The sequence below is a fragment of the Crocuta crocuta genome, unplaced genomic scaffold, assembly GCF_008692635.1.
Source record: "Crocuta crocuta isolate KB4526 unplaced genomic scaffold, BGI_CrCroc_1.0 scaffold397, whole genome shotgun sequence".
Taxonomy (NCBI): Eukaryota; Metazoa; Chordata; class Mammalia; order Carnivora; family Hyaenidae; genus Crocuta; species Crocuta crocuta.
Window position 1 is genome coordinate 853,480 of NW_027527387.1, and position 14,301 is coordinate 867,780.

General features: G+C 34.2%; 1 non-coding gene across 1 annotated transcript; it reads left to right on the forward strand.

The window, feature by feature from the left end:
- The first annotated feature begins 13,231 nt into the window (after positions 1 to 13,231).
- On the forward strand, positions 13,232 to 13,335 carry LOC144221870 (U6 spliceosomal RNA). The gene has a single exon (XR_013332217.1). It is a non-coding gene; the product is annotated as a U6 spliceosomal RNA (small nuclear RNA).
- The last annotated feature ends 966 nt before the right edge of the window (positions 13,336 to 14,301 follow it).

The following is a 14,301-nucleotide window of genomic DNA, read 5'->3' on the forward strand; positions in this document are numbered from 1 at the left end:
GCTAATGACCAGATATTTACACTACCCTTTGGTAGTATTTATCTCTAAACAGTGTAACAATGATTTTTTTTTTTTAAAGACTTCTTAGAGAATGATGGACAAATTACTTCACCCTCAGGGCTTAGATTCAACAACTAGAACAAAAGGAAAATAATAGTACCTCATAATAGGATTGTAATGGTAATTAAATCAAGTATCATATTAAAGAGCAATTAGTCTGTGTCTTGCATATCAAAGGTACTATAATTGGTTCCCTCAACTACCTAGTTATGTGCCTTATTGCAAAGAAAAATTCATGACTTGGATTTCTTAGGGAATTTGTGCTATTTGGTCTAATACTTTATTGTATTTTGTCTTCTGTTTTCTAAAAATGAATGCAATACAGAAAAATTAGAACCTGCTAGATCTGTCTATATTATATATTAACTTGTAGAGAAAAAATACAAAGAAATTATACCAAATTCTAAATATATTTTCAAATATTTTGACTAAAAGGTGAGATACAATTAAGGAGTAGCCACCAGTATTAATATTATTACTTAATTAATATTAATATTAATATTTAAGAGATACACAATCCTGTTGTAATGAGTATCCCTAGTATCTATATTGAATTCATCTCATATATATTTTTTGGGGGGAGAGAGAAAGAAAGAAAGAAAGAAAATGTGTGCACATGCAATGGGAGAGGGAAGGAAAGAGAGGGAGAGAGAGAATCATTTTTTAAAATGTTTATTTATTTATGTTGAGACAGAGGAGAGAGAGGGAGAGAGAGAATTCCACGCAGGTATTGTCAGCACAGAGCTGATGTGGGAGTGCTCCAACTCAGGAACCATGAAATTATGACCTGAACCTAAACCAAGAACTGGATGAACCTAGTGAGCCACCTAGGTGCCCCCAATATATTTTTTCATAAAAGGAACCAAAGTTCCTTGGGGAAATGACCGATTCTAGATTGAGGGCAAAAAGTGTACAAACTGAACCTAGACATCTTAATATGTCAAAAAACAAAGTGTTAGACCACCTTTTCCAAAGGAGAATCACCGAGGACAAAGCCCACAAAACACAAAAGGAGTTGGTTATTCAGGTTTATTTTAGTCTATCTGGATGGCCCCTCCAGAGCACCCGAAGAGTCTTAGGAAGAGGGCCCCACTGAGGTGTAGCTTAGGGTTTATATAGGGAGAGGTTGCGAAGCCGGTGTACAGAGGAGAGAATTTTGCGGTTAGAGGTGGGGGTTGCTTAACAGTTGCTTGAAGAACATGTTTGACCCTTCTAATCAAAATGTTCACTAAAGATTTACATCTCAGGGGCTTGCTGCAGCCAGGAGGAGTTAGGTTGCTCAACCCCTGACCTTTTACCCAAATAGAGTTTGAGATCAAACAATGGTTGGTATTTCTCATTTGCAAGCCCCTCACCTTTTGGCCCAAGGGAGTTTTTACAAAAGAAGTTATCAGATTACTACTTTTGTGTCAAGGACTCAGAAGTCAATTTGAGAAGACTCTGATTAGTTAAATACAGCTATCTTTGAATATTAGCAAGAATATTGATTGCAATGTATTGAAACTCCACCAATGTTCTTAAATCTGTAAGTTTAGGATAATAGCAAAAAAAATAAACATTACATGTTCATTGATTACTTTTGGAACATGGTAGAGAAGTAATTATACAGTAAAATGAAACAAATGTATCCATGCTTAATTTTCCTACATGAACTATATATTAGTATAATCAAATAATTGATAAAGTTTGTTTTTATAGAAACTTCTAGCTAAGACATGAAAGCAGCAATTACAGAATTAGAGTATCATAATTTTTTTAATTTAAAAATTTTTTTAATGTTTTATTTATTTCTGAGAGAGAGGCAGCATGAGCAGGGGAGGGTCAGAACAAGACAGAGATACAGAATCTGAAGCAGGCTCCAGGCTCTGAGCTAGCTGTCAACACAGAGCCTGACGCGGGGCTCGAACCCACGAACTGTGAGGTCATGACCTGAGCCGAAGTTGGATGCTTAACTGACTGAGCCACCCAGGAGCCTCCATAATTTTTTAACCTTTAGTGAATTAAATATTCCAGATAATGATCACCAATGGCTGCTGACATCACACACACTTGGACATACACACACACTTGGACATACACACACACAAACATACACACGTCAGTGATTATATAACTCCTGGTGGAAGTATAGAACCCCCTAGAATATTAAACTTTAGTCTCAACAATCCTCTACTCTAGATCTAAGTACTATTTTATAGGCTACCCAGGGAACAGAGTGGTATGTTATTTTGATAGCACAAGGATGCAATCAGCAAAATCTAGGGTATACAGACAAAACTCTACAGAAAAATGAACTGATTCTTCAACAAATAAATGTTAAGGGAAGAAAACGGGCAGGGAGAATCAACAGATAAAAAGTGATTTAAAAGATATACCAGTTAAAATATGTAGGGTTTATATGGATTCCAAAGTGAACAGATTTTTAAAAAATTAGAAAAGATAACCATGGAGATGTTAATTACATTAAGAAATTATTTTTAATGTTATGGGATATTAAAATAATAATATAGTAAAATGGCAGTATGATTACATTGTTAAAATAATTCTTTTAGAGGTCTTTTATAGTTATACACTGAAATATTTAAAAGCGTATAAACTACTTCTGGGGTGCTTTATAAGTAGAGTATAGGTATAGGTGAAATAAGAGTTGATAATTACTGAAGCTGAGTATATAAGAATCCATTAAATAGTTGTCTCTACTTTTGAGTTTGATTGACTTTCTTATAATAAAATGGTAAGAATTAATAGCTCTCAATAAGAAGAAATGCAGTTTCCTAGAGCTTTTATATGAATACTGGTTACAGCAGCAGTTTTAGCAAGCATTTCATTAAATCTTTTCTTGAAAAGTTTTAGGAAAAGTGATAAAATAGCATCAAAATCAGCATTCTAATCTGCTGTTTATTCCTTTCTAAAAATTACCATCAGCCCACACTTCTGTACATGTTAAAAAGTTATCTGTCTACTAAGGGTCACTTTGAGGAAGCCATTAAAGTGAGAATGTAAGGTAAAAAATTATTTCAGAAAATGAACCTATTCAGACTTAATGCTTAATCTACTTAATGTTTTTATAACTATGTACCTATTTCTTAGTTGTTAGGAGTAAGAAAGTAAACATTTACAACAAGTAGGAATATTATCTTTTTTAATGATCTGACAGCAGAACTCCCATTATAACATGTAAATTTATTGCTTAATTTTTGTGTGTTTTATTTCTATATTTTCAGGAACATATAGCAAATGAGACTACTGTACATTTATAAAGAGCTAAATAAAGTTTAATCTTTGCTTCAATTTCTTTTTATGAAGCTACTTGAAAAAAAACTAGAAATTCAGATGAATATTAATGTTATATTTTGTCACAGTGTTTTATTACTAGTGAAATTTTGAAAGTAACTTAGATTTCAAATCAAACAAAATCATTTAAATTATATTTGTTGGGGAGTATTTTGTAGTGTTGGAAAAATCTAATTAAATACAAATCTCCCAGGGTACCTAGGTGGCTCAGTCATTTAAGTGTCCAACTAAAACTCAGGTCATAATCTCAGAGTCCTTGAGTTTGAGCCCCACATTGAGCTCTCTGCTGATTAGAGCCTGGAGCCTGCTTCAGAATCTGTCTTTCCCTGTCCTTCTGTCTTTCCCCCATTCACACCCTATCTCTCTCTGTCTCTCAAAAATAAATAAAAACACTAAAAAACCCCAAATCTCCCAACCCAGAAAACAACTCCACAAAAGTAATAGAGGAAGAGAACACTTTTATTATTGGCTAATCATTAAATCAGCATGTGATGCACATTAATAGGCAATCTGCTGAGATTATAAACACAGAAAGAAATCTCAACCTTTTATATAACCAGGCATATACATCCTATTACATATATGTTGTCAAGATAAACAATAACCAGTCCTCAAGTAAGAAGATTTAACAAAACCATTTCTCACACTTAGTTCAATTTATTTCCTTGGTGACTGAGATTAGTTAACCAGCTTTATCCAAAGGGGAAGTAAACTTCTCATATCTTAATGACAGAAGGTAGTTTTGTAACTTGAAGCAAGGTGCCACCATATGTTAGGCACCAACCTTTCCACAGAAGTCCAGAGATAGTGGTATTATCTCCCATGATCTTTATATTTCATACAGAAGGCTTCCAAGTACTTGAGAGAGACCTTCCTGGTTATAAAGCTGCCAAAAGGACTACTTGCTTTCAAAAGGATTTACATACACTTTAAAAAGAGGAGAAAGTACTTTTTAAATTTTATTAAAGACCTGTTTTTTTTAGAGCAGTTTTACATTTATAACAAAACTGAGAGGAAGGTACAGAAATTTCCCATATACTTCCTGGTCACACACATTCATAAGCTCCCCATCATCAATATCACTAATCACATTGGTACATTTTTTTATAAGGATGAGCCTACATTGACATATCATAGTCACCCCAAATTAATAGTTTACATTAGGCTTCACTCTTGGTGTTGTACATTCTATGGGTTAATGTATAATGACAAATATTTATCATTATAACATCTTGCAGAGCATTTTCTCTGTCTTAAAAATCCTGTGTGCTCTGCCTATTCACATGCCCTCCTCCACCACAGTCAATCACTTTGTCATCTTTTTGTCATCTCCTTCATTTTGCCTTTTCCTGACTGTTGTATAGTTGAAGTCACCCAGTATGTAGCTTTTCCAGATTAGTTTCTTTCACTTAGTAATGTGCATTTAAGCTTCCACTATATCTTTTCATGACTTGATAGTTCATTTCTTTTTAACACTGAGTAGTATTCCATTGTCTGGATGTACTACAGCTTATTTGTCCATTGACCCACTGAAGGACATCTTTCAAGTTTTGGGAATTTTGAATATAACTGCTATAAACATCCATGTGCAGGTTTTTATGCAAACATTTAAGTTCTCAACTCCTTTAGGTAAATACCAACGAGAAAGATCATTGCATCATATGGTGAGAGTATGTTTAGTATTGTAAGAAATGGCCAAACTGTCTTCCAAAGGGGGAACATTTGCATTTCCACCAGCAGTGAAGAAGAGCTCCTGTTGCTCTATATCCTTGCCAGTATTTGGTATGGACAAGTGCTCTGGATGATAGCCATCCTAATATGTGTGTGCTAGTATCTAATTGTCATTTTAATTTGCATTTCCCTGATGACATGCAATGGACATTTTTTCATGTGTTTATTTTCCATCTTTATATCTTTTTTGGTGAGGTATCTGCTAAGGTATTTGGCCCAGTTTTTAATTGTGTTGTTTGTTTTGTTTGTTTGCTTATTGAGTTTTAAGAGTTCTTTTTAAGTGTTCCAATTTCTCCACAACCTGGCTGTCACTTGTTATTGTTTGCATGGTATATGTATATGTACATGTAAATGTATGTGTATGTGTGTGTGTATAGTGTGTGTACAAATGTGTGTATATATTATGATATGTATATATATATATATCATTATCATATATATGCTAATTATAACAGGTGCAAGATGATTTCTCATTGTGGTTTTGATTTGCCTTTCTCTGATGATTAGTGTTGTTGGTCACCTTTTCAAATGACCCTACTAGCCATTCATATGTCTTTTTTGGAAAAATGTGTACTCAAGTTCTTTGCCCATTTTTAAATTGTTTTTCCTGCCCTGGAGCTGTAGGAATTCCTTATTTATTTTGGAAATCAACCTCATATCAGATACATGGTTTATTAATATTTTGTCTCATTCTGCTGATTGCCTTTTCACTCTGTTGAGTGTTTACTTTGCTATGCAAAAGCTTTTGAATTTGGTATGATTCCACTTGTTCTTGCATTTGCTGCTTGTGCTTTAAATGTCACATCCATGAACTCATTTCCAAAACCAATGTCATGAAGCTTTTACCCTTTGTGTTCTTCTAGGAGTTTTACAATTTCAGGTTTTAATGCATTTTGAGTTGATTTTTGTGTATGATGTAATATGAGGGTTCAGTTTCATTGTTTTGCATTGTGGATATCCAGTTCTCCCATCAGTATATGTTGAAGAGACTATTCTCTTTCCACTGTTTATTTTTGGCTCCCTGTTGAAGATCAATTAATTTGTATATGTGTAGGTTTATTTCTGAGCTCCATTCTGTTCTCTTGTTCTATATGTCTGTCTTTATTCAGACCCAACTGTTTTCATTACTGTAGCTATGTAATATATTTTGAAATGGGAAGGGTAATGGTTCCAGCTTTGTTCTGTTTCTTCAATATCACTTGGCTCTTCTGATCATTTTTATCTAAATATAGAGAGGTCAAGTGTTACTTATATGTGACATGTAAAAAATGTGCACAAAAATAAAACGTCCATCCAATCCTGGTTTTAAAATATCTCTGGTAAGAATTCAGTATATTCAAAATTTGAACTCCCTGGCAGTCCCTTTTAAAATGTTTTCCCTTCCTCCATCCCAAGGTGGCTTTTGAAGTCCGGAGTAAGCTTATTGAAGCTACGTCAGATGGATTTATTACCTGGATACAAGGAGGCAAACACACTTACATGCTTTGCTGTCCATGAACTAACATTTGCATAGTAACAAATCATCAACAGACTTTGAAAGAAGTTATGTGACTCGTTACTGATCATAGTGTACATCTGTTATTTACATATTAATTTGTGGAATACAGAACTAGTGGTGAAGTATATATTTTATGCACTTACTTGCAATTAATATACCATAATCACTGAAAGTTAAACCACGTTGGTTTGGAAGCTGGTGTTATTTAACTAAACTGTGGTAACTGGAATTCCATCATATCAGAATGTGCCTGTGCTTCTGTTTCTCTGGTGGCATTCAGTCTCCCATTTTCTGAAGTTATGAGTGAAAAAGGGATGGTGGGAAAGAAACTAGACTACAGGAAAGGAACATTATTAGGAGATAGTTCAAAAATATCGACTTCATTCTATTGAAATATTATATGATGCATACTTATTTACTTAACATTACATTAATAATTTTCACTTTACTAATATTTAACAACATGATCTTATGACTTCATAATATCTCATCAAACAGCAACAGATAAATTTTACTGAGTGCTTCTACATGGTAGACACTGTTCCAAATGCTTATAGTATTACCTCACTAAACCTCTTAATATTTTGAGATTATTCACATTTCATAGATGAGAAATCCAAGGTAAAGAAAGATTATATTGACTCAAAGATGCACAGTTCATAAGTGAGAAATTCGGATTTCAATTGACACATTCTAATTCTAGTGCCCTTTCCTCTTTTTTATTAGTCTGTACTACAATATTATTTATTCATTCTATGCTTTTTTTCTTGGGTTTTGAGCCTTTTACACTATCTTCTGTTTTTATACAGAAATCCTTGTATTCATTCATGGTTTTCTTTTAAAAAATACACAAATTGAATTATTTCATCAAATTCTATGGATTTTTCCAAGATTTTTGTTTTATTTTGCAAATCATCTCTGAAAATATTTGTTTCAATTTACATTTTCATAAGAAATGCATTAAACTGACCATTTAAAAACCCTCAACAACTAAGGTAGTAGCTTTGTATTTTTCTGTGTCAACTGCCTTTGTTATTCTTTGCCTATTTTTTATTGGGCTTTTTTTCAAATTATGAATGTGATATTTACATGTTAATGATAATAAGCTATTATGCTTTAACCTTTTACATTAATGTTTTACTAGCTGTTCTGTTGCTTGTAGGGAAGTTGTAAATTTTGCATATTTGTTTTATAATTGTCCTCTTTGTGGGGCTTCTGGGTGGCTGTCTCTTAAGTGTCCGATATCCGCTCAGGTCATGATCTCCCGGTTTGTATGGTTTGATCCCCGCATCAGGCTCTGTGCTCAGAGCCTGGAGCCTGCTTCAGATTTTGTGTCTTCCTCTCTTCTGCCCCTCCCCCACTCATGCTCTGTCTCTCTCTCAAAAATAAATGAAAATAAAAAAAATTGTCCTCTCTGCTAGATGAGACCAAAATATTGTGAAAATAGAATAAAATGAGGGACAATATAAAGGGACATCTATGAAAATAAGGGTAGAATTTATGACAGTAGTGTATGGATTTTTAAAAATTCAATATACAAAATAGTATTGGATGTATAATAAAAAAATATAATTATGCAGAACAGTTTCAAGATCCAAAGTTCTGAGCAGATCTACAAGGAAGAAGATGGATCTATCATTGCAACTAAGGAAGAAAGAATAAAACTTGAAACAGAGTTGTGATTTAATGCTGAGTAATAAAACCAGAGATATTTAGATTTCTTCCATTTAAGGGTGAGCAACTGAGGCCAGTGTGGACCAGCGGGCCATGGGGGCTAGGAAAATGCTGATTAAGCTGATTCCTCCTTAATTCAATCACATCATATCCAATCAAATAGGTGAAAAGAAGTGATAATAGCATTTATATAGATTTTGCATGTTAGAAAACCAAATGAAGAGGTAGCACAATTATTTATTTATGTAATGCAAACCAAGCCTTTAGATGAAGAATCTTGGAGTTCGTTATCTTTTGAGAATTTTGGTATATCTACATTCATGGCAGTACCTCACTTATATAAAACTAACCCTAAAAGCATTATTAATACTTTGTATCTGATTATGTAAATGTGTTAACATGACCCTAACATTGCTTCTTTTTCAATTCCTGACTCTCTGCTAATGAATCATTTCAGAACTCACATTTTGTGATTTTTAAAAATAATATTTACCTATATGGATAATTGAAGTGTGTGAATGTCAGAAAAATTTAATTAATGACATGCAGAAATTGACAGAGAAGATAATTCCAACTTGGGAAGCAATCAGTAATCAACTTGGTAGTCTTTATGATTCCAAAATCTGATTCTGATTTTTTAAATAACATCACTGTTTTGAGGGTATAGGACAAAGTTAATAACTACACCCAAATTGGTCACTTTCAAGCCAAATTATTGCTAAATAGATTTAGCTATTTTTACTCATCATAAAAGATATAATTATAAACCTTAGTTTAATTTTTAGGATGTTTTATGTGTCAATTTTCTTTTCCTTTTCTGCCATCCTAAATGAAACTCTTACTCTTTTTTAAAAAATTTTTTAGAGAAAAGGAGAGTGTGAGCAGAGGAGGGGGGGCAAGAAGGAGAGAGAGAATCTTAAGCAGGCTCCATGCTCAGGGTGGAGTCCAATGCAGGACTCAATCCTATGACCCTGGGACCATGAATAGAGCTGAAATCAAGTTGGATGCTCAACCAGCTAAGCCACCCAGGTGCCTAGAACTCTTACTCTTAAAAGCTTTCGTTCGTTCTCTTCACATTGAAGATGATCAACATGACTAGAAAAGGAATTTCCAAGCTATTCTAAGTTTCCTCATTGCACTATGCTATAAAATTCACTTACCCAGTTCCTTTAAGATCTGTAACAGTGCCACATTAAGTGGTCCTTTTGATCAAACATTAAATGAAATGGTTCTTCACCTTTTACTTATTTCTTACAGAATACCCTGAAGAGTATGACAAAAATTATTTTTTCAGTATATAAATGTAGTGAGTAATTTATAATTTAGCCAATGAAAATGGTACCAATTTCAAAGTTTATTCATGCAGAGATTACTAAATTACCAAAAGCTGAAGAGTATTTTAAAGCAAGTGTCTTACTTTTAGATGTTTTGCTTTACTAGTTTTAAAAATTTGACAAGAACATCTCAATCAAATAAGAAATTATAATCCAAGTTAGCATAATCTGGGGCATTGTATAGCCTCTAAAACTGTGTTGTTTACTGTTAAGCTGTCCCCAAATTCTCACTTCATTCAGTAGAAAACATTTGGTCACTATTTCATTGCTAAAGATAATTAGCCTCCAATTTTCACAAATTATATTTTCACCCATGCCCCTTGCAAAGCCCAGGGACTACAGACTTGTCCAATTACTCTGACCCATCTCCTTAGGTGAATAAAAATGTAAATCAGTTCTTTCCTGTAAGGAATTAACCCATCACCTGCTAACCTCTAAGGTTGTATTTCAGTAGCTATTAGGCTGTCATTTAAATTTTATTTTCTTATAATAAACCCACAAATACCCAGTTGGTCACTATTAATATCAAGAAATATTGAAATCTGATACATGGGATATTTGCACTGTTGAAGAATGTCACAGCAAATTTCTTCTGAAGTCATACTTACTATTACTTTCATCTAAAACATGGGCAATGATATATAACTCCATTATTTCTGTAACTTATACTTTCATTCCCAGTTTTATTCATAAGAAAAGAAAAAGATCTTAACAAATATAATTGAAGAAGGACCGGATTGCTTACCTTATATTTTATGCATCTCAAGCACTTTTGCTTCAGCTGTGCAAATATATTTCCTAACCCCTTCCACCCTTTCCTCATCCTTACCTCCACAGACTATGTAAAATACATTTGTTTGCATTATTTTTTGGTTTTGAAAAGCTTTGTATAAATATAAAAGAAATACAAAAGAAAGAAACATTCCTGAACATAATAGAAAGTTACAATTTGTTCAGTGATAGAAAGAGAATGCTCCTCTATTTTTCTTGAAAAAATGTAAATTAGAGAATGAGAAGATATGACAGCTGAACAATCAAAGGTAAAGAAGTAGTTGGCCAGGAAACCTTCCTTAGAAGAAAAGTAATATATATTTGTGAGCATAACTCACACCATACATATCAGCAAATGAGAGCAATCTGAGAGCAGCGATGATTCAGAAGTGAGAATAAATTGTTAGAGAACCTGCATATGGTCTAAAAATGACAAATCATCCTGATTAGTACAGTTTATTACTTGAGATTCTAAAATGTTTTTGTTCCTTCTAGAAACTTGCTCTGTGATGATTTCTTAATAAATACCTATTTTCTGCAGGCTAGTGTTGGAATAACTGTTCTACACCCCATTTTGATTCTGCCACACTACTTACCATTTCCCCAACATTGTCTACAAATATTTTCTTTGCCTAACACATTGCCCTATCTCATAGGTGCAAAATGTCTATTGAATTGAATGATGGAAAGAGTATATACAGTCCTGTTTTCCAGAGCTAGCAGCAATATGGACATGTAACCTCGTTCTTCTAGATGTTATTTCCCACCATGCCTAAAACTGTCATCCCCATACGTGGGCTGGTTTCTTCTCCTCTCCACAAAAATATCTTACACTTGTTTGACTTCTTGCTTGATAAACCATTGTCACTTTGCTTGTATAAGTTCTATCCATTCCTCAAAGTCAATTTTAAGCCTTGCTTTCTTTCTTTTGTTTTGTTTCTGAGATTGAGAGACAGAGTGCGGGAGGGAGGTGGTGGACAGAAGAGAGGGAGACACAGAATCTGAAGTAGGTTCCAGGCTCTGAGCTATCAGCCCACAGCCCAATGCAGGGCTTGAACTCATTAGCCACAAGATCATGACCTGAGCCAAAGTCAGATGCTTAACCAACTGAGTCACCTAGACACCCCAAGCCTAACTTTCTTAATGAAGCCTCCTTTCATATCTCTTGCCTTCATTGATTATTCTTTGTTATCAGTGCCTACACATGTAATACATAACATTCAACCTAAATGTTGATACAATGTACATATCTGGCACTGTACACAATTGTCCTTGTGTATTCATCTATGCAAATAAAATATTAAACAACTGTCTTTAATTTCTTATGCACATACATATAACCTAGTGAACCATTTAGAATATAATAAGTGTACAATAACATTTACAGACAGAAAACAATATGCAATCAGACATAAAAACATGCCTAGAAGTTATATTACCTTTTTCCCCCCAAAATTCTACATGTTTTTCTATTATTGGTAGGTATCCACGGACACTTTTAACAATAAATTTAGGCATTGCACGAGGCACTGGAGTCAGACTGGAGAGGTAGAATGAAATATCAGTGAAGTACTCCTCAGCCAATTGGCAACATATTATATTATCTTGGAATGTTTTGGGGGGTACCTGGGTGTCTCAGGTGGTTAAGCGTCCGACTTTGGCTCAGATCATGATCTCACGGTGTGTGGGCTCAAGCCCTGCATCAGGCTCTGTGTGACAGCTCAGAGACTGAAGCCAGTTTCAGATTCTGTATCTCTCTCTCTCTCTGACCCTCCCCTACTCGCTCTCTCTCACAGAAAAAAATAAAAACATTAAAAAATTACATTATCTTGGGATGTTTTAAGATTTTGTATAGTACAGTTAGAGGATGCTACAATTTTGACTCATGAGTCATGAATCACAGCTCTGTATGCTCATAATAAAATTCAAAATGCCTCTCTCTTGAATTAAATAATGTGATGTCCCAAAGAAAAGAATATATACAGTGTGAAGGACAGAGTTCAGAGACTTTAAAACTGTTCATATTTGAAGATATCTAAGCTACAATGTAACTATAATGACTAATAAAAGATTTTATTGCCAGAGGTGATGACCTATGAGACAGTTTACTTCTGGAGTATTGAAATTTTATTTCATGCTTGTTTGTTGTTGTTGTTGCTTGTTCATGCATGTTTTGCTTAGTCACTGTTTTTCAGGATGTGCAAATTGCACCTAAAAATAATTCCAGAACCTGTTTACTTTTAGTTGGCAAAGAAATAAAAAGAAAAGGAGCTTCAGTGTGAGCTGCTTCCTTGCAAATAATAAAATTATAAGTTTAATATTAGGCTTATGTAATCACCTTTGCAGAATAAAAAGATTTTAATTCCTTCTTTTATCAAATTTAAAATTCACAGTAAAAATAACTTATCTATGCTTATGTAAATATGTGATTTTAAATTAAAAAATATAAAATAAAAGGGGCACCTGAATGGTTCTGTTGGTTAAGCATCCAACTCTTGATTTTAGCTCAGGTTGTGATCTCACAGTGGTGAGACATCATGGACCCTTCTTGAGATTGTCTCTCCCCCTTGGCCCCTCTCCCACTTTAGTGCACTCACTTTCTCGATAGATAGATAGATAGATAGATAGATAGATAGATAATAGATAGATAATAGATAGATAGATAGATGATAGATAGATAGATAGATAGATAGATAGATAGATAGATAGATAGATAGATAAAATTAGGGTAAAATACTTAAGTTCATCCCTCTTATTCCTTGAAAATGAGACATAAACATATTTTGACTTTTTCCAATTGCCCCTGAAAGTCAAAAACCCAAATAAAGACAACAAAGTCAATGAACTATTTGATTAAAAAGTAAAAGAGGTGCTTACTGTGGCAGCACATATAATAAAATTGGAATGATACAGAGAACATTAGTATGGCCCCTGTGCAAGAACATGCAAATTCATGAAGCATTCCATATTTAAAAAAAGAAAAAGCAATGAAAGAGCATTTAGAAAAGAAATCTCAGGGCCAGCATCAGCCTTCTGTTAGTACTCTCAGGTACCCTCAGAATCCTGAGTAATTAATGCATGCAATCTCATCAAACGTTCCTTATAGTCTATCTACAAACTAAGGAAACAAACCTAACAATTTCCAGCTTGAACTTGGCCTTCAACTTACATAAGCTGTAGCATTTGGAGCTGAGGTGACAGGATTGAAACCTGCCTTTTTCATAAGTGAGTGGATTCAGACTCCAGGAACTCTGAACTAGCCACTCATGCTTCCCTATCTTTGCTTAATTCATGGAGTCTCTAAAAAAGATAATATAGCAGCTCTTGGTTTTAGAGTCAAAACTTAGTGCCAGTGTTTGGATCAAAGTAGAAGCCTCTTTTACCAATGCCTTTCACCATTTTCCTTCCTCCTATATCACAGACTTCCAGAACATCACAGGTCATTGCTGACAGATATCAAGACCTGAGAGTACGTGACCTGTATTCTGAGGTCTCTTCTGACAACGTGATCATACCACAGCCACAGTGCATAGAGCCCCACCCACCCCCTTTCCTAGGAATATCTAATGATGTTGAAGAAATCTAGTAGAGAATTCAGTACAAAATTGGTTATAACATGATTCCAAGTTTCATATCCTGGAAGCTAGTTTAAACTTGATCTACATTCAAGCAGGTAATTGAAAGGATTAACAGAGAACCACAGGGAAAGTAATGCTCCCAAATGACTCCCTCTGATTATACTTCTTTCCTCAAACCCCTCTTTCCCTCTCCTAGATCTTCCCTTTTTCCTCTTCTTAATCTTCTCAACAGAAAAAGGATACTACTATGTTGGGTCAAATCCCAGGGCACCATATGGCTATATTTACAAGTGGAAGGAATTACTGTGTTAAAAATTAATGTGTGGCTTTCTCCTTATGGTTTTTGTTGACTCTGTGCCAT